Source organism: Eublepharis macularius, chromosome 1 (genome assembly GCF_028583425.1).
Source record: "Eublepharis macularius isolate TG4126 chromosome 1, MPM_Emac_v1.0, whole genome shotgun sequence".
Lineage (NCBI taxonomy): Eukaryota > Metazoa > Chordata > Lepidosauria > Squamata > Eublepharidae > Eublepharis > Eublepharis macularius.
Window position 1 is genome coordinate 215,458,199 of NC_072790.1, and position 19,904 is coordinate 215,478,102.

The following is a 19,904-nucleotide window of genomic DNA, read 5'->3' on the forward strand; positions in this document are numbered from 1 at the left end:
ATTTCTGATATATATCACGTCTGGGGATCTATTTAATGCTAAATTGGATCACTGGTCCTGCTAGCCCAGGCTAGGATTATTAAATCCTGCTTACAGCAGCTCTCTAGAAAAGTATTGTTCCCTGCTCCTTGAAATCTTTGAAACTAGTTAGGTCTTGGAAAAGGGGATCTGATGTGTGCACACAGCAAACCTTCTGCCACCAAGCTGTCAGTCCTTCCTAACTTGCTGATGTAACATGACAAAAGTTCAATAATAATAGAAGCAGAATAGATTTTAACAATTAAATGAGAGGTTTTTAAATGTGCGGTTTTCAAGTTTAATTTGAATGATGCTTCAAAATATACTCAAGACTTCTTGATAAATTGTAAGGATATAATCCTTACATGTGACACAGGTCAGGAGACTCATAAGATGGTGGCTGGTTTGGGAGGGAAACTAGAAAAATGGGAATCCTTGGAAAGAGGTTCGGAGGTTCGGACATGGTGGGGGGCAGTAGCACAACCATGATGACATCACTTCTGGGGAAAACCTGGAAGTGATGGTGGATAGCTCTAGGAATCACCGGAAACTCTGTGGTTCTTGGTGATTCCAAGAGCTGCCTGTCATCTTTTTCAGGTTTCCCTGGCAGAGGTGTTGTCATGCTTGTGTTGCTGCCAGGTTTTTAAAATCCACCCCCACTACTACTCCAAGCAGAAGCTGGCAATGAGAGCTCAGGGCAGAGATACTCCACCTCTACTAGAGGTTTGCAGTGAAGGGCTGGATCCAGGAAGCACTGAATCATACTTCATCAATAATATTAACTTGCCAAAGGCAAGATTTTGTACCTCTTTTACAAATAGTTATTAATAAAGACAGCCTCCCCTTATATTTTTACTCCACCTGTCTTCCAAAGAGTTTAGTGGGATTCACCCTTCCTTTTTTGGGAAAGTGAGATTAAAAAGTCATTTTTATTATTTTACAAATTTGAATTTAACTCTCCAGTGCTACTTTCCATTTGTTCTTAAATGGAAACAACCTTGAGCTCTTGGGCAGAAAGACAGTATGTAAATATGATGGATAAATACATACATTTAAGCTGTAATATTGGTGTCCATTCAAGGTTCTGGTCTCATTGCACTGTACCTTAGATAGTATCCTACATAAATCACCCTGACTGCCACGATATTTGCAGAAAAGTCTCTTCAGATGCTCTGTGATGATCAGTTTCAGGGCAGGGCCTCCTGAGTGGTGGTTCTGAAATATGCTTCCCCAAAAGCCTTCCTAGATGACATTATTGTACCACTTTAGACCCCTTGCTAAGGAGCAAGCTATACATTTCATGCAAACTCATATCACAAAGTCTAAACAAGAAGCTTCAGGAGGCAGTCATTTGAGTGGAGTAGTTTCAGAAGTTTCTAAATGTACCTGAACTAATAGGGAGAGAGCAGCTGGAGGGATAATTTTAAAGGGTAAATAGGATGGCCAGAAACTCATCTGATCAAAATCACTCTCACTCATCTCTCACTCATCTGATCAAAATCATACCCCAAAGATCCATACCAAGCTTTGTTCCAATATTACTGTGTTCAAGAGATAAACTGTGCCCAATAACAGCTTCACTCAGCATCCCTTTACTCAGATCTGCCAGACAGAATGCAAACAAGAGGCCTTAAGAATAGGGCCTTTTAAAAAACATCTGTCCTGAGGAAGAGTTCTGTATATCTCAGAAGCCTGCAAATTGAACATATACACAATGAAGTTGCCTTATACTGAATAAGATCCTATGTCCATCAAAGTCAATATTGCCTACTCAGACTGGGGCACTTCTCCAGGGGCTCAAGCAGAGATCTTTCAGATCACTTCCTGCCATATCCTTTTACGGGAGATTCCAGGTATTGTACCTCGGACCTTCTGCATGACAAGCAGATGCTCTACTACTCAGCCACAGTCCTTCTGTATTGTTCTGTTTTTATTCTGTTGATCCAAATAAAAGGCATTACAGGGCTTTCACTTTTGGATTCTGTTTCGTGCCAAGACTACTTATTACCTCTGTATAAACAAAGAATGACAAAGCCTTGCTTTATTCAGTACTTACTGCTCCAGTAATATTGCTCCAACCTACTGAATTTCATTTTGAGAAGTTTGGGGTGTCCTCAAAAGGTTATCCAGGGTTCATCGCTGAGTGGGTAAAAATGGTAACCAAGCTTGCCTAAAAAGCTCGCCTACCACTATGCAAGGCACTGCTGTAAGAATGTAGGATTCTGTAACATTTCTGATAATGTGGTGTAGTGGTTAGACTGTTGTACTAGGATCTGTGAAGCCCAGCTTCAAATCTCCATTCTGCCACAGAAGCTTGGGCCACTCACACCCTTTCAGCATAACCTACGTCATAGGTTTGTTTGGAGAATAAAATGGAGAACAGGTGACTGATAAGACCTCTTTGAAGAGAAAAGCAGGGTACAAATAAATAATTGTAAGGACTAATAGGCCTGACTTGGCCTAACCAATATTCTGCTTGAACAGGACATACATTGTGTAAGACACTCCAGAATCCTTTGAAATGCCCAGGTGTTCATTAATGGAAAAGCTTCCTTGAAGGTACTTTGAAAAGCACTGCTCTAACCAGTGTGCCGTAGCACCGCTTATGCCTCTAGCTGCTGAATGTTTCTCTGCTATGCCAGAGAAAGCAGAGCAGGTAGCTCTTCCATCAGTCTGATGTTTCCCAATCGCAGAGCACGGGGATTCATTATACTCACTTTATCAGCAGTGAGGTTTACGGCTGAATCCATGAGAGAGATTCGTGTGAAACATGAGCTAAGAGTGAGGCATTGCATCTTTTCATTAATAAGCCCTCTTCTGGGATCCGGCATTAGTGAGATTCAGCGGATCATAGAGCACAGGGGTATCATTTTTACATGATTACTCTAAATTCTTAAACCGGAGGCTTAAGAGAGAGGCTTCTTACAAAGGCAGCCCTGGGAATTGCTTAAACGATTGCCACTGTGCAAGGCAATGGGATGAACCGTGCCAGGTACATTCAGGCATGGGGCACTGGCAGGCGGTTTCACTGCCCACCAGGGAAAGCAAAGGGTGAGACAAAAGAGGTAGGATTGTACTGACCTGGCAAAATAACCACTCTCTGTTATTTTCATCTCTCAGGCCGAGCAAAGCAAAGCTTCATTACTGGCTTTCTTATGGAGGTCTATCTTAAACGCCTTCTTAGTCCTTTCCCCCCCACCATCTCTCCCTCTCACGTCCGCAGCTACATTTCTTTCCTGTTTTTCAGAAGCAGGATGAAGTAGAAGTGAAGGGAGCAGAGATGCTACACAATTAAGCTCACATTCTTTCTCTACCACTAAACGAAACTGTCGAGGTAATCAAATGGGAGCCCAATAAAATCAATTAGCCCCCACCCCCGCTTCCGAGCGGTGCTGCCTGCCTGGCTCCTAGTTGTTGGCCCCAAATAGTGGCTGTGGAGAGAAGACTTACGGACCCTCAGGGGAAATGAGCTGCTGACCTTCTGTTTGGTGAATCAGGAACTTCTCATTGCCCCCCCCCCTGCTGGTTGTGTGTGTGTTTTTAAGTCTATAGTTTTTTATTGTGTTTATATATTCCTTTTAAATTATTTGTTTTAATTATCAGTTGTTTGCCACCTTGGGGATCCCATTTGAGGTAGAAAGGTGGCATATAAATGTTTTAAACAAACACACTTGATTGCTCCCTGCCACCTTTAGCAAAATCCCCTCTCAATTGCAGCCTGCATCCAAGGTTGCTTTAGGTCACATGGATCTTGAATTTCCTGACATAACCCTTTCAATAGTAAAAAAGAGCCCCTCCTCCCTCTTGTGCCAGAAGAAATGCTGGTAGGATTACCAAAATACAATCCCTTTGTTTTTTAACTACTCATCGTCATTATTTATCTGACAGACTGTTTTAGTAAATGCAGTGACGAATTTTCAATTTAGAGATACCATATAATCTAATAGTCAAATGTGGTCTCATTTGCGAATACTTAAAGCTGCAGATCACAACCATACTGACAGAAGGGAGACTTTTCTGCAAACGTGAGTTCGCAGAAAAATCTTAAATCTTAAAAAAATCAGGGAGAGGTTTCAAATCCCTACAAAAGTGCAGACGACAGTTCCTCTGTTTGGGCCTCACTGCTGCTGCACCCCCTCCTATTCCTGGCTGGTACGGAGGTGGGCGGGTGGGCAAAGGGGAGCCTCTGCCATCCCTCCCCCCTGTAGCCAAACAACTGGCCCTGCTGGATCTGGATGGTGGCAGGGTGCTCCCCGTGGCCCAGTGGGAGAAAATATCAGGCAGGTTTAGGATTGCCAACCTCCAGGTGGTGGCTGGAGATCTCTTGGAATTACAATTGATTTCCAGGCCACAGAAATCCGTTCCCCTGGAGAAAATGACTGTTTTGGAGGGTGGATTCTATGGCATTATAACCTGCTGAGTTCCACCCCTCCCTAAACCCCGCCCTCTCCAGACTCCACCCCTCAAATCTCCAGGCATTTACTGACCAGGAGCTGGCAACCCTACAAGCTGGAGGAGTAGGATACGTACCAACTGCCAGCAACTTCCAAAGATGTGTTAGTGGGCTGGGAGTGGGCCTCGCCTCCCCCTAACTTCACCACTGCCTGGCTTACCATGGCTTCCACCGGACAAGGAGGTTCCACCACTAAATGATATGCCAAAAAATCGACACACTCACAAGTGGATGGAAAACAATCAATAATCCACATACACAAAACTTATTATATTAAGTCAATGAATACCGTTAGTAAATATCACAACACTAGTCATATGTACAAACAATTGACAGCAAATATAATTACTGGCAGGCAAGCCGCTCCTATACTGTCTGAATAGTCCAACCGGTGTAGTCCTCCACTCTTCTGTATGGACAAAGCCAAAAAGGACAAGTGAGTCTATGCACGTAAATCCAATCCCACTTGGCTATTTGACTGTTCTCTTGATTGCTTACTATTTGTGTTTTTGACTACATATATTGGTGCAAATTTATGGGTGGTGTCGTTTGCTACCCCTGAAGAGGTGTTGCACACGAAACTACTGGCAACAGCCAGCCCAGGTTGTTGGGCGGGGAGTTTATACACCTTCCATAGTGCACAGCGTACCTGTTGGAGAAAACAGCAAGATTATCATTTAAATTTTGGGATTGGATTTACGTGCATGGACTCACTTGTCCTTTTTGACTTTGTCCATACAGAAGAGTGGAGGACTACACCGGTTGGACTATTCAGACAGTATAGGAGCGGCTTGCCTGCCAATAATTATATTTGCTGTCAGTTATTTGTACATCTTATGACTAGTGTTGTGATATTTACTAACTGTATTTATTGACTTAATATAATAAGTTTTGTATATTTGGATTATTGTTTTTCATCCATTTGCGAGTGTCTCACCTTTTCGGCTTACCATGGCTTCCAGCCTTGTCACTACTAGGACTGCCATGGTGCAGCATCCTGACTAGAGATGGACATGAAACAAAATATGAACCAAAATTAAGCACGAACCAGGCTTGTTCATGGTTTGCAAACCAGCGGTTCGTCAGATCCTATTTCTGACGAACAACCACGAACTTTAAGCTGGTTCGTTTGGTTCATTTTTTGGTTTGCCACTGCAGGCAGCCTGGTGCCAATCAATCAGTTTCCTAGGCAACAGGGGATGGACTTCCTGCAGACCTTCTGCTGGCCTAGAAGTGACCTTCTGCTGACTCGGAAGTGACCTTCTGCTGACCCGGAAGTGACAATTTTCTGACCTGGATGTGACGTTTTCATGAACCAAATGAACCAGTTTGTGAACCGGGGGCAAGTTCATGAAAGCTTGTGGTTTGTGGTTTGTGAAATTTGATGAACCACGAACCACATGGTTCATTTTTTTCCCGGTTTGTGCCCATCTCTAATCCTGACTCACCAGTGCTTTTGGGAGGTAAATAACCAAGAAGGGGTGGGAGCAGGAAAAGGAACAGTGACAGAGAAGCTGTGAAGGTAAAGAGGGAACTAAACAAAGGCACTTCCCTGCCTTCCCACCATTGCTGCTGTCACCTCCTGCACCCGGCTCAGCTCTCAGCATTGACATGCTGCCCTGGACCAGATGCCGCTGTCAGGCTTTCTGCTCTTCCATTGTTGCCGCTGCGCTTCCCTGGTGCCTTAACATCCTTGTGGGTCTTCGCTTATTCCCTTATATTTCTGTAGACCCAGAAACATGACAGTAGGTGTGCTTTTCCTTACAATACAAAAGAGGAAACACAATAGGGGGGAAAGGGGAAAAGATGAGAAGAGGCTTCTGAGCATAGAGCAGCTTTCCTTTCTGTCCTGGCTGATCTTCTTGCCAGTTCGAGGCTGTAAATCCCAAGCTAAGACCCAAATGACAAAAGGCCTTTGGCTCACACCTCTGGACATTCCTAGGCCTTCAATAACTGAAGAAGAAGAAAAGAATAAAGTTAGGTAGATGTTATGCAGATGCTGCTAGCCAGCTAGCAGGCTTTCCTCCATTTTCTTCCTTGCCAGTACAGTTACCAACCTCAGTGTGGGTCCTGGAGTTCTCCTGGCATTGCAACTGATCTCCAGACTGCAGAGGTCAGTCCCACTGGAGCAAATGGCAGCAAGAACAGAAGATATATCTAGCAGAAATAGAAATCCTAGAGTGCTATCACATCCCCATTGAGCTCTTCCCCCACTCCAAATCTGTCCTCCCAGGTCCTGTCCTCAAATCTCCAGCAATTTCCCAAGTTGGAATTAGCAACCCTGCCAGCCAGAGACTTCAACTTTGTTCCTGGCACCAACTGCCTTTTTAAAAAATCCCACATATGGGCTGTTTCCGCACGGCTTACCTCAACCCGGAACGCTGCACAACATGCTGGAAAAAATGCAGAAGATCGTGTTTTCTCACATGAGTTTTGCGCGGTGTTGTGCAACGTCGCACAAAACTCGCATGAGAAAATGTGATCTTCCATGGGTTTTTTGGCATGTTGTGCAGCATTCCGGGTTGAGGTAAGCCGTGTAGAAACGGCCATACTCTAAGGAGTGGTGCACATGGTTTTTAGGGTTGCCAGTCCTGTCCCTTTAATAGAAGCTTTGTGTGTGGAAATGGGCAACTGAAGCTTCTCATGGCATGTCAGTGAATGGCCTCACTTGATAATTGCTGCAGCTCAAACTTATATTAAAGGACCGCTAGAGAGAGCACTTTGAAAGCTGGCAACTGAAGGGGGCTTCTGTTCCCCAGTTGATCCTTAGAATCTTATAAGGTAGGCTAAATTGAGAGAGACTGAGTTGCTCAAGGGCACCAGGAAGCATCAGATGTAACAACAACAGCAGCAACAACAACATTTGATTTATATACCACCCTTCAGGACAACTTAATGCCCACTCAGATCGGATTAAAAAGTATGTAATTATTATCCCCACAACAAACACCCTGTGAGATGGGTGGAGTTGAGAGAGCTCCTAGAAGCTGTGACTAGCCCAAGGTCACCCAGCTGGCTTCAAGTGGAGGAGTGGGGAATCAAACCCTGCTCTCCAGATTAGAGACCCGCACTCTTAACCACCACACCAAACTGGCTGTCAGTGGAGCTTCAATCTGGTTCTTCCCAGTTGCAGCCTAACTACTATACCTCACTGGCTCTTATATTGCAAAGCTGAGTGACCTTTAATGGCAATGCATGCTGAAGCCTCAAAGCCCTCTTCAGATGCAGAAGGTAACAGAAATGTATGATCATCCCCTGCAGTTGGCAACTTCATGTTTGGAAATTCCTGGTGATTTGAAGGCATAGCAGTAGAAAGGCAGAGTTTGGGGATAATAATAACAACAACCACCTTGTGCTTATATACCACTCTTCAGGACAGTTTAGTGTCACACTCAGAGTGGTTAACAAGTCAGTGTCATTATAATAGACATTATTATTATATACCATAGACTCCACCCTTTGAAGCTGTCACTTCCTTCAAGATTTCTGTACTCTGGAGATGTGTTGTAACTAGACATGGGCATGATCTGAATTACGATTTCAAAAAAAAACCCCGAGTTTGGCATTTGTGCCATCGTGACTCAGCTAATCGGTTCCGTCCATGGCAACCAATCCAGCAGTCGGGGGTTTGCTATATCGGTTTCTGTTCGGAATTGCAGACACTCTTGCGCCAGTAATTTATTCCCGGGGCAATGGAGCTAGGGGAATGAGCTGTGTTTGCCCTCCTTCTGTCGCCCTCGAAACATGAATGGAAGCCCAGCTTTCCTTGATTAGCAGGCTTCCTTCCAACCACGGAGCAGCAACCCAGGGGAGGGAGGGGGAAGGGGGTGTTCTGAAGCCATGGGCACAAAGGAAAGGCAAAACGCAGCGCGGGAGGCTGGGAGGCTGCCCGCGCCGTTCGTCTTTCCCCAGGACAAGGGGCGTGTGGGCAAGCCAGCCACCCCTTGTCCTGGGGAAAGGCAAAAGGCAGCGTGGGAGGCTGGGAGGCCGCCTGCGCCATTCGCCTTTCCCCAGGACAAGGGGCGTGCAGGCAAGCCGGCCGCCCCTTGTCTTGCAGGGCAGGTGAACGGTGCGGGCAGCCGCTGAGCCACTCGCGCTGCTGCCAGCTCCGCAGCACACCAGGACAGCCGGCTTGCTGTGTGGGCAGGGGGGCAACCCAGGAGCGCGTGCGCACGTGCAAGAGCCTTACTACGGTTGCCCTGGGTGCTTGCAACCATAGATCCGGCCCTGGGAATGTCCCCTCCCTGAGGGGAGGTGGCTCGTTGCAGGGTTAAAAACTTCCCCCCTACTCTAAGTGTGTGTGTGTGTGACTGTCCCCTCCCTCCCTGAAGGGAGGAGGCTCATTGCTGCCTCCCCCTGCCCACCAGGCCTGGCGGCCGCTGCCACCAACCACCGTTCCTATATCGCTGGAAACAGTGGGGTGCGCTCCCGCTTTGGCCTTCCCAATTCTGGACCGGAAATGGGACTTGATCGGTTAGAATCGGTGGCCTGGGTTTGGCAGCGGCCTGGATCCACAAACGGCTTAATCGGTATTTTTGGGGGGGATCGTGCCCATCTCTAGTTGTAACTCCAAGAAAACCCCAGGCTCAATCTGGAGGTTGGCAAAGTCTAGCTGTCAGGCAATATAACAACAACAACAACAATAATAATAAATAACAACAACATTCAATTTATATACCACCCTTCAGGACAACTTAATGCCCACTCAGAGTGGTATACAAAGTATGTCATTATTATCCTCACAACAAACACCCTGTGAGGTGGGTGGGGCTGAGAGAGCTCCAGAGAACTGTGACTAGCCCAAGGTCACCCAGCTGGCTTCAAGTAGAGGAGTGATCAAATTAGAGTCCCATGCTCTTAACCACTACACCAAACTGGAGTCTCTGGATGTGTGTTGTATGATTGCTTAGGAGCCTACCCTTCTTTCTTGGCCTGCTTCCACCCCCCTACTCCAGCTGCAGCAGTGGACCCCCTCCCCCCACACTGAAATCTGTACATACGTACCTAAGGTAGGCTTGCCAGTTCTCTTTCCTCCCATCTCTCACCTGGCCAGTGGGGGTAAGCTGCAGGAACATGGGGGTGGGGGGCGAAGCACACAGTAATCATTCCTGGTGTGATGCAGAAATGATGGGCCATAACAGGGGCCAATTGAGTAAAATTAGCCCCCAATTTAGTGCCCCCGGTGCAACTCCCCACCATCATCCCTTCCTCCGCTTTCACCCCCAGGGGATCTTGAAAGGCTAACCTAAGACTTATCAACTAAATATATCCAGATGCAGTGGAGAAGGGAAAGAAAAACAGGGTTTCTCACCTGTAACTGTTGATCGTCGAGTCTCTTCTGTGCAGACACACATTGGGACTGCGCAGGCGCAGGCCAGCCGCGGAAAAGATTTTTCTAGCTTTTAGAGATGTGAAGGGGACGTTCGGATCCACCGCGCATGTGCGTCGGTGTTCCCGCCAATTTTGAATGCATATATATCCGAACGTCCCCGGCATTCCCTCAGTTCACCTGAGCCGCCGGAGAAACTAAGTTAACCAAACACTCACAGCGGGGCAGGCGGGAGGGAATGTGTGTCTGCACAGAAGAGACTCGACGATCAACAGTTACAGGTGAGAAACCCTGTTTATCGTCTTCGTCCTTCTGTGCAGCCCCACATTGGGAGAGTAACTAGCATCTCACCAATGGGGGCGGGTGTGAGTGTCTACTTGAACAAGGACTGCAGGACAGCTGTGCCAACAGCCGAGTCACGTCGTGCATGCACGTCCACAGAGTAATGCCGGATGAAAGTGTCTGCAGAGGACCATGTCGCAGCTTGGCAGACGTCCTGGAGAGGCACCCCTCGCAGGAAGGCAGCAGAAGCAGCTTGCGCTCGAGTGGAATGAGCGGTAACCAACAAGGGACACTGGACTCCAGCATGCTGATAGCAAAGTTTAATCGTAGACACAATCCAGCGAGAGATGGACTGGGCAGAAGCCGGTGAGCCCTTGCGAGGGCCAGAGTAACACACAAACAGGGCAGGAGATTTCCTGAAACATTTGGTGCGGTGCAAATAAAACAATAAAGCACGCTTTACATCCAATGTGTGTAGAGCTCGTTCCCCTGGGGATGAGGGTGTTGGAAAAAAGGAAGGGAGGAACACCTTTTGCTGTAGGTGAAATCTGGAGACTACCTTGGGCAGAAACTCCATGCTAGTGTGGAGCATGACAGTACCAGGGAAAAACTGCAGGAAGGGAGGGTCACACCGCAGGGCAGACAGCTCCCCAACACGCCTAGAGGACGTGATTGCCACCAGGAAAGCCACCTTCTGAGTGAGCAAAGGCAGGGGACAAGAAGATAGAGGCTCAAAGGGCTGGAGCATCAGCTGGGAGAGAACCAGGGAGAGACTCCATTGTGGAATGGGATGGGCCCTAGGAGGGAAGGTCTTGAACAGGCCCTTCAGGAACTGCTTGGAAAGCCAGTGAGTAAAAACTGTCTTCCCATCAATCTGCTCATGGAAGGCAGAGATTGCAGCCATGTGGACCTTAACACTGGAAAACGCAAGGCCCTGGGAGCAGAGTTCCAGGAGGTAGTCCAGGATGACAGGAAGCGGGCAATTAAAGGGAGAAACCCCCTTCGGGGCCAACCACTTGGAGAAACGTAACCACTTCCTCTGGTAGGACAACCTGGTGGACGGTTTCCGGGCATTCAAGATCACCCCAAGCACTCCAGAGGAGAGGCTCACTCCCGGTTGCCCAGAAGCCAGGCAGTCAGATTCAGTACAGCCACATCGTGATGCCACACCCCGTCCCTGGTTAAGAGGTCCGGGGCGTGAGGCAGGGGAAGGCATCGCCCCTGGGACAGGGAAAGTAAAAGGGGGAACCAATCCTGGCGAGGCCACCGAGGGGCAACGAGGATACAGTGGGTTCGGAAGGCCCTGATCCTGGAAAGAACCTTGTACAGGAGCGGGAAGGGCGGGAAGGCATAAAAGAGCCCTGGGGACCAAGGTATTTGGAAGGCATCCCCTAGGGAGTGGCAGCCAATGCCGGCCCGGGAGCAGAACAGCGGGGCCTGTTTGTTGCGGGCAGTGGCGAAGAGGTCGACCAAAGGCGTGCCCCATGTGCGGAAAACCTGGTCGAGGTAAACCCTGTTTAGGGACCACTCATGCTGAGGCAGAAACACCCTGCTCAGTGCATCCGCCGAGGTGTTGAGATCTCCGGCAATGTGCACGGCTCTGGGAAGGACGTTGTTGACCATGGCCCAATTCCATAGAGTCGTTGCCTCCTTGCAGAGCTTGAGCGAGACCGTTCCCCCCTGCTTGTTGAGGTAGTAGCAGGCCGTGGTATTGTCCGACAGGACCTGAACCCTCCTGTTCCGAATGGCATCTGCAAAAGAAGCGAGGGAGTAACGGATCGCCCTAAGCTCAAGAAGGTTGATATGCATGGATGCCTCAGATGGGGACCAGATGCCCTGAGCCGAAAGCTGTCCACAGCGCCCTCCCCATCCCAAGTTGGAGGCATCGGTATAAACTGTGACCTCAGCTAGGAAGGGGCCGAAAGGACAACCTTCAGACAGGTTTCCAGGGACAGTCCACCAGGCCAGAGAGCGCAGCACTACCCTGGGGATGGAAAACCTCTGATGCTGACCCATGGTGAGGGGGTTGTACCTCCGGACAAACCAATTTTGCAGAGGCCTCATACGCAGGCGCGCAAAGAAAACCACCCCTGTGGAGGAGGCCATAAGGCCCAACAGAGTCTGAATCAAAAGGGCCGTCTGGTACCGACAATGCATAAAATGCCGGGCTAAAGCGGAAAGCCTGGCCAACCGGTCCGGGGGCAGGTAGGCTCTGCCCCGCAGGGAATCAAAATGGACCCCAATAAACCTAATGGCCATGTCCGGGGCCAGGATAGACTTATCCCCATTAACCACCAAGCCCAACCTAGCCAGCACGGACAAGGTGAGGGCAATATGGGCCTGGAGAGAGTCAGGCGAGGGCCCCACCAGGAGCCAGTCATCCAAGTACGGGTAGATAAAGCAACCCTGGGACCGCAGGTATGCCACTACGGTGGCCATGCACTTCGTGAATACCCTGGGTGCAGAGGCCAGCCCAAAGGGCAATACGGTATATTCATACACAGAATCCCCATACACAAACCGCAGGTATTTCCTGTGGCCCTCAAAGATAGAAATGTGGAAGTAGGCATCCTTCAAGTCTAGAATGGCTAGCCAGACGCCCACCTCCAGGAGCTCAATGACCCGTGCCAGGGTTAGCATCCGAAACTTTTCAACCTTCAAATAACCGTTGAGGCCTCTAAGGTCTAAGATGGGCCGGGAACCTCCACCCTTTTTATCCACAAGGAAGTATCTGGAGTAAAATCCCCATGGGGAAGTAGAGACATTGACCACCCGGACAGCACCTTTGTTAACCAACTCCATAACATTATTGTGTAACACAACATCACAACATGTAGAACAACGGGGAGGGAGAGAGAGAGGAGGTGCATCTGTAAACATTAACTTGTAACCATGGGCCACAATGGACAGGACCCAAGTGTCAGAAGTAACACGTTGCCAACAGGGCAAAAAAGGCCGAAGCCTGTCCAAAAACTGGGCAGCAGAGGAAGTGTCCTCGGAGGCCAACAGGGGAGCGTTCAGGCTTAGTCAGAAGACCGAGGGCTTCTGCACCGAGGTCGAAGGCTTGGGCGAAGAGGGCTGTTGCCTGCCCTTGGACCGGCCGGAGCGCCTGGAAGAGTGACGCTGCTGGGCTGAATAGGATCGGTGACCGTAGGACTGGCCCGAGAAGAAGCGCCCTTGACGCTGCTGGTAAGGCTGGTAAGGGGTCTGGTAGGATCGGAACCGACCATAGCGATACCTCGGACCCGACGACTGAGCTGAGGGGGCGACTCCGAGGGACTTGGCCGTCTGCTGATTCTTTTTCATCAGGGAGAGGGACTCATCCGTCTTCTCCGAGAAGAGCTGGGGCCCCTCGAATGGGAAATCCTCCACTTTCGCCTTCTTCTCTGGCGGCAGGGCAGTGGACCGGAGCCAGGCGTGTCGACGCAGGACCACCGAAGTCGCCATCGAGCGCGCCGCGGAATCGGCAGCATCCTTGCCCGCTGTCATCTGCTGTTTTGACAGCCTTATGGCCTCCGCCTGAAGGGCCTTCACCAAGTGGCGGCGATCCTCGGGGAGATCGGAAAGGTAAGAGGACAGCCGTTTCCAGAGGAACAGATTGTAGGACCCCATTATGGCCTGGAAGTTGGCAATACGGAATCCCAAAGACGCGGACGAGTAGAGTTTCCTGCCCATGCCATCCAGCTTTCTGCCTTCTCGGTCCGCCGGGGCCGACGAGGAACCGGAACGGAACCGAGCCTGACCCTCCTCAGCCACGATGGACGAGGGTTTCGGATGACTGAAGAGGTACGGGCAATCATCCTGTTTTAAACGGTAGTACCTCTCTACCTTCTTTGCCGTCGCGGACACGGACGCCGGTGTTTGCCAGAGCGCGAGAGCGCTGTCAACAAAATCCTCCACAGGGGGAAAAGCCACCGACGCGGGGGACCCGGAATACAGCGCCTCCAGCAGCTTACTCTTGGGCTTGGAGGTCGTGGAGGAGACGTCTATCTCCAGCGCGGCGGCCATCCGCATCATTTGCTCGGAGAACAGCCTGTAGTCGTCATTCGGGGACGACGAACGGGGCCCACCCACGGTGTCATCCGGGGAAGGATCAGAGGCCGCGTCCGAAGAGCACTCTGACGGGGACGCCAGACCTTCCTCATCCTCGGAATCTGAAAACTCCGGCGAGGTTTGCGTGGGAACCGAAGACCGGTGAGCGGTCGGGACCGACGGACAAGCCGCAGGAACCGACGGTCGCAGAGGCAAGCCAGGAGGTGGAGGAGCGGATGCCGGGAGCCCGACTGGCTGAGCCGGAACGGAAACCATCGGAACCGAAGGATGCTGCAGGAAGGGCAGCGACTGTTGGAACCACGCCACAAAATCCTGCCAGGAGGTCATGTTCCCAATCCCTGCGACAGGCTGACAAGGGGGCAGAGGAGCAGGCACCGGGGCAGGCCAGCGAAGAGGCATCGGAACCGACGAGGTAGACGGCAATGGAACGGAGGCCTCCGAAGGCGCCGGGGCGGAAGGCAGGGAACGTTCGAATGACTGGAACGGTTCCGTGAAAGACGGGAACGGCACGAATTCCTCGGGAACCGACGGAGGAGGCGTGCAAGGAGGAGACGGGGTGTGGAGACTCACCACATCGTCAGGGATCAGGACCGGTCCAGATGGAGTACCAGGTTGCACAGTCGGAGCCGGGGATAAAGTACGGCCCTTGGTCCTCGATTTTGCCTTGGCCTTCTTGGGCTGGGGCTCCGAAGCAGCCTCTGTGGCCGAAGGCTTGGAGGAGGACTTCGGCTTGGATGCGGAATGCTTCTTGGCCTTCCGGTCCGAAGGACGATCCCCGGAACCGGAGTCAGGTCGGGCCTCCGGAACGGGTTGCCCTGTCGGTTCCGTGGGGAGCTGCTCTGGCGACTTACGAGACGGCGCCGGCGACGGAGCGGCGGAGCGGGGTCTATCTCCTGAAGAGCCCGATGGCTTGGGGGGGGAGAAGGTTAGCATCCCACAAGAAGGCACGGAGCCTGGCCTTCCGATCACTCCTTGCCTTTGGAGTGAAGGACATACAGATGGAGCAGCGCTCAACAACATGCCCCTCGCCCAGACAGATGAGGCAGAGCTCATGGCCGTCCGAGTGCGTCATTTTAGTGCCGCACTTAAGACACTTCTTAAACAAAGAAGTTTGGGACATAACGAACGGTATCTCCCACCGACAAGGGGAAAAAATACCGACTAGAAGATCACGATCCAAAAACTCCGAAGAGACGCTGAGAGGATAAACGCTAGACAATAGAACCTTTTCGTACGGCGGCGAAAAAGGAACTGAGGGAATGCCGGGGACGTTCGGATATATATGCATTCAAAATTGGCGGGAACACCGACGCGCATGCGCGGTGGATCCGAACGTCCCCTTCACATCTCTAAAAGCTAGAAAAATCTTTTCCGCGGCTGGCCTGCGCCTGCGCAGTCCCAATGTGGGGCTGCACAGAAGGACGAAGACGATCAGCACAACTCTCTGAAAAACCTCTTCTTAGAAGTGATTTATTTCTTGTACTCCAGAATGTTGCCACAAAATGTTCTAGAACATGTGAAGTAACAATAGAGAGAAAAGTATTTCTGGCAATGTGCAGAACACTTGGTGTTCATTACTTACAGCCAAACCCTACACATCTGAAAATAGCATGCAGGTCTTTGAGCCCATGTGTGTTCCTTTTCAGGCAAGTTTGAGGCCTGTTTGGTGACTTATTCCCCATAGGGTGTTGTGGACAATTATTTCTCAGACTTTCAGCTCTTCTAGCGAAAATGTTTCACTTCAAATCAACTTTTACTGGGGCCCATGCAGTTAAGTCAGAAGGCTGTTAACCTCTTTGTTGGTGGAATCAACCATAACACAGTCTGATGTACAAATTGGGCAAAACCGTAAGGCCGTGAGAAGAATAGTTCCTGATAAAAGGCTGCAGAGAGGTGAGTGATATCACCAGCTGGGCTAATAATAATTCTTGTTCAAACTCTGAAGGATTCAAGCACAATGCAAGAAAAACGGTCTTTTATTTTAATGATCTTTTCAAGCTTTGCCTCCACTGCTGTGGAATATTAGCCAGTGTATAGTCTGTCCTCCTCAGTATCTCAATATCTAGAAGGTTATGCTGCCCCAAACTGGGAGTTTTTAGGGTAGATGCAAGCACAGCCCCCACTCCCCACCCTCAATGACATAGTCCTTTTCTGGGAACTATGATGTCTCAAGTTGCATGTGGGGATTGTCTGCTTTGATTGAGTTCACACAAATAAATGAAGTGATTAAACTGTTCTTGGACTGCATCAGTTGGATTGCCAATTGGAAATTACACATTGGCATGTGGGGGAGGCAGCCTGTCAACACTGGGGTCTGATATGAAACAAAGGCAGCAGATAAATATTACTCAGTCAAACTTGGATCCAGCTCCATCTGAGAACCTTCCTTTCTTCACCTTCCATCAGTTGTTTAAGAGTCCATCCTTCTATCATGCCTGGATCCATATCCAGGTGAGAGCCCTCTTCTCTTCAGCCTCCATCAATAATGCTATCAGAGCAAAGACAAGAGGCAGTCAGGAAGCCCACCTCAAACCTAGTTGTACCTTCAGTCATGGAACTCCACCTCCAGTTTTTATTGTTTTACCACTTTGAGAAAGCTTATGGAGGATAGATCCACCAATCTAGCCATGATAACTGAAGGAAACCACCATGTACAAAGGTAGTAAACCTCTAGCAGGCAATACTAGGAGAAGGCTTTCATCTCTGTGTCCTACTTGTTGGCCCTTTGTTTGGTCATTGTGTGATACAGGATACTGGGCTAAATGGACCACTGGTTTCTTCTTACATCATACTGAAAAAGCAACATATTTTAATTTTTTAATTTTATTTCATTTATACTCCACCTTTCTCCCCAATGGGAACCCAAAGTAGCTTACATCATTCTCTTCATTTTTTGCCCTCATAACCTTGTGAGGTAGGTTAGGCTTGGGAGTACATGGCTGGCCCATGGTCACCCAGCAAGCTTATGTGCAGAGTGGGGATTTGAACCTGGGTCACTCATATCGTAGTCTGTCACTGAAGTCACTTCACCACACTAGTTCTCCCATTCATTCACTAAATAAATATAGTGAAAACTAGATTGTGATTGTTCTTCTTTGGACTCAAGTGCTCTGTACAGAAATTTTCTTTGTCTAAGGGACCTTTCAGACAGGCAATCCCTCCTCCTGTAGACTAAAGTGGTACAGTCCAGGAATGCATTTGCCATCTCACTTGTTTGCATGGATTAAGCCTTTGAAAGAGCCCTTGACGATAATTGTGCTCCTCCCAACGTATGCAACTTTCCATGTCAGACAGTAAGCTTGTTTTCAAGTCTCTTCTCTGAGTGCATTTTTCATGCAAAGTGCAATTTTCGCATAACACTTGCCTGTTTGAAATGGCTGTCTGTTTTACAGTGAAACGGCTCCATTGGTAATGGCCTTCATATCTTTTCTTCTTTTCAAATCCACTAGACAGTAGTACAAGGAATTCCACAAGAGGGTATTTCAGCAGCAGCCTGGAAAGCATAATGTATGAAAATCTAGTAGCGCTGGAATGAATTGGGGAAGAGCAGTCTCTAGCAAATTCTCCTGCAAAAAATGCATCTTCAGGTTTGAATTTTTGACATTCCCAACTCTGGATGTTTTTGAAAAGAAATGGAATATACATTGAATGTGGCAATATTTGCAGCAGTTCATTAATATTTAGAGTTTTTAAAAACAAACTTTAAATGTTAAAACTGAAATTTCACAACTCTACATTTCAGATCTACATTTTGAATCCAAGTCCCTGTTTACCATCTGTATGTTCCTGTGCACCAATTACAGTCTTCAGGCAGCCATCTGTGGCGATCTCACCTCTTAGAATGGCCCATCCAGCATTGACCAGAGCTCAGGCCTTTCTCATTGTGGCCCCAGCTCTGTAGAATGGGCTCCCTGAAGAGATGAGGGGAGCCTTCAACTTGAAGATCTTCAAGAGTCAATGCAGTGCAAGCCCTGTCTGTTTGCTAGGGCTTTTGAGGGCGGGTTGAATGGCAAGCATCTTTTAAGAAGGCAGAGGGAGGGAGGGATTGGGAGGTTGTTATTTTATTTCTGGTTTTAAATGTAAATGTTTTTAATCTACTATTGCAAGCCATCTTGAACCACAAAAGCCAAGCCCTGCGTCTAAAATGCTGTATTTTAATATTTATATCCGCCAATTGAGAAATTTTAATTGTATATGGAATAGTGTTTTAATGTTTTTTATAACGTTTTTATTGTTTTTAAACGTTATGTAAAAATTGGATGTTGTTACACCACCCTGAGCCTGTCTGATGGGGAGGGCAGTCTAGAAATGTAATAAAATAAATAAATAAGGAAAAGTGGTTAGAAATGTTTTTATAAATACAGAGAAAGCAAGCTGAAAGGAAGAAGTTTTTTCCCAGGAGTGTCATCAAAATATAGTAGGTTGTCTTAAATTCACATTCAAGTTAGAGTTATGTATGGTAATTAAAAAAAAAACATTTCTATGTATAACCTTTTGAGTGGGCATTGTCTTAAATTCAAGGTCATCTTCCTTTTAAGTAAATATTGTAACATTTTGCATGTTTTATGAGGGGTAGTTCTTCTAGTGCCATGCTCTAAAAGTATTCTGTAAAACTCTTTTGTCATACTGGGCCATTCTAAGCCAAAGTTGAGTCCTAATGTGCTGATTTAGGTCTGTGGAGAAACGTCATTCTGTTGGTGGAGTTAACTTTCTATGGGCTGCAGAGGGGAGGGGCCAGCCAGAGCTCCCCTCCCCTCTGCAGCTGGTGGAATGTGATTGGAGGGAGAGCGAGTCAGTTGGAGTTGGAAGTTGACAGTTGGTGGCTGGAGAGTTGAGGGAGAGATGGCTCTGAGGGGAGATGTAGATCTAATGTAACCCCAGGTATCCAAGTATTGTGCCTGCCCACACAACATCTAATTACGGCATGAGTATAGAGAAGCAGAGGGAGCCAGAGTAGGGGTTTCTGTTTTATTATTCCTTCCATTCACTGTATATTTGCCTGTGTATAGTTAGAAATTAAATAAATATTTGGAATTTATGAAGGAAGAAAGATCTTCTGTTCCACATAGTCCCCCAACTGCTCAGGCCCACTAGCAGAGGAGGGAGGTTAGGAGGCTGTCCCACCTAACCAGGACCTGAATGGCCAGCCCTCACTGTATAAATAGTGCTATTCTTAATGATGGGGCTGGATTAAAGACAAAAGGACATCCAGTTGTGAATGTGAATGAATGCAAAAGGAACATCCAGAGCTGTGACACACATAATAGGAACATGGAACATGATAAGTATGAATCCAGGTAAGTTAGAAATTGTAAAACAAGAAATGGAACATTTAAACATTGCAGTCTTGTGTGTGAGTGAACTAAAGTGGATCAACTCAGGACATTTTCATCAGCAAATCACAGAAAATAATTTTACTGCTGAAATGAACTCAAAAGAAATGGTGTTGCTCTAATAGTGAGGCAAGACATAGCACAAGCAGTTAAGAGCTACAACGCAAAGTCTGACTGAGTAATATCAATCAAACTTCAGGGAAAACCTGTTAACATAGCCATCATTCAAGTTTATGCTCCAACTACAGTTGCTGAGGAGGAAGAAATCGAAAACTTTTATGCAAGAGTCCCAGAAGAAATTGAACATACTCCTAAACAAGATATACTGATAATCACAGGTGACTGGAATGCAAAAGCAGGAGATAAAGCAGAATCAAACCTAGTTGGAAAATTTGGACTAGGATCACGAAATGAAGCAGGAGAGCGGCTCATAGAA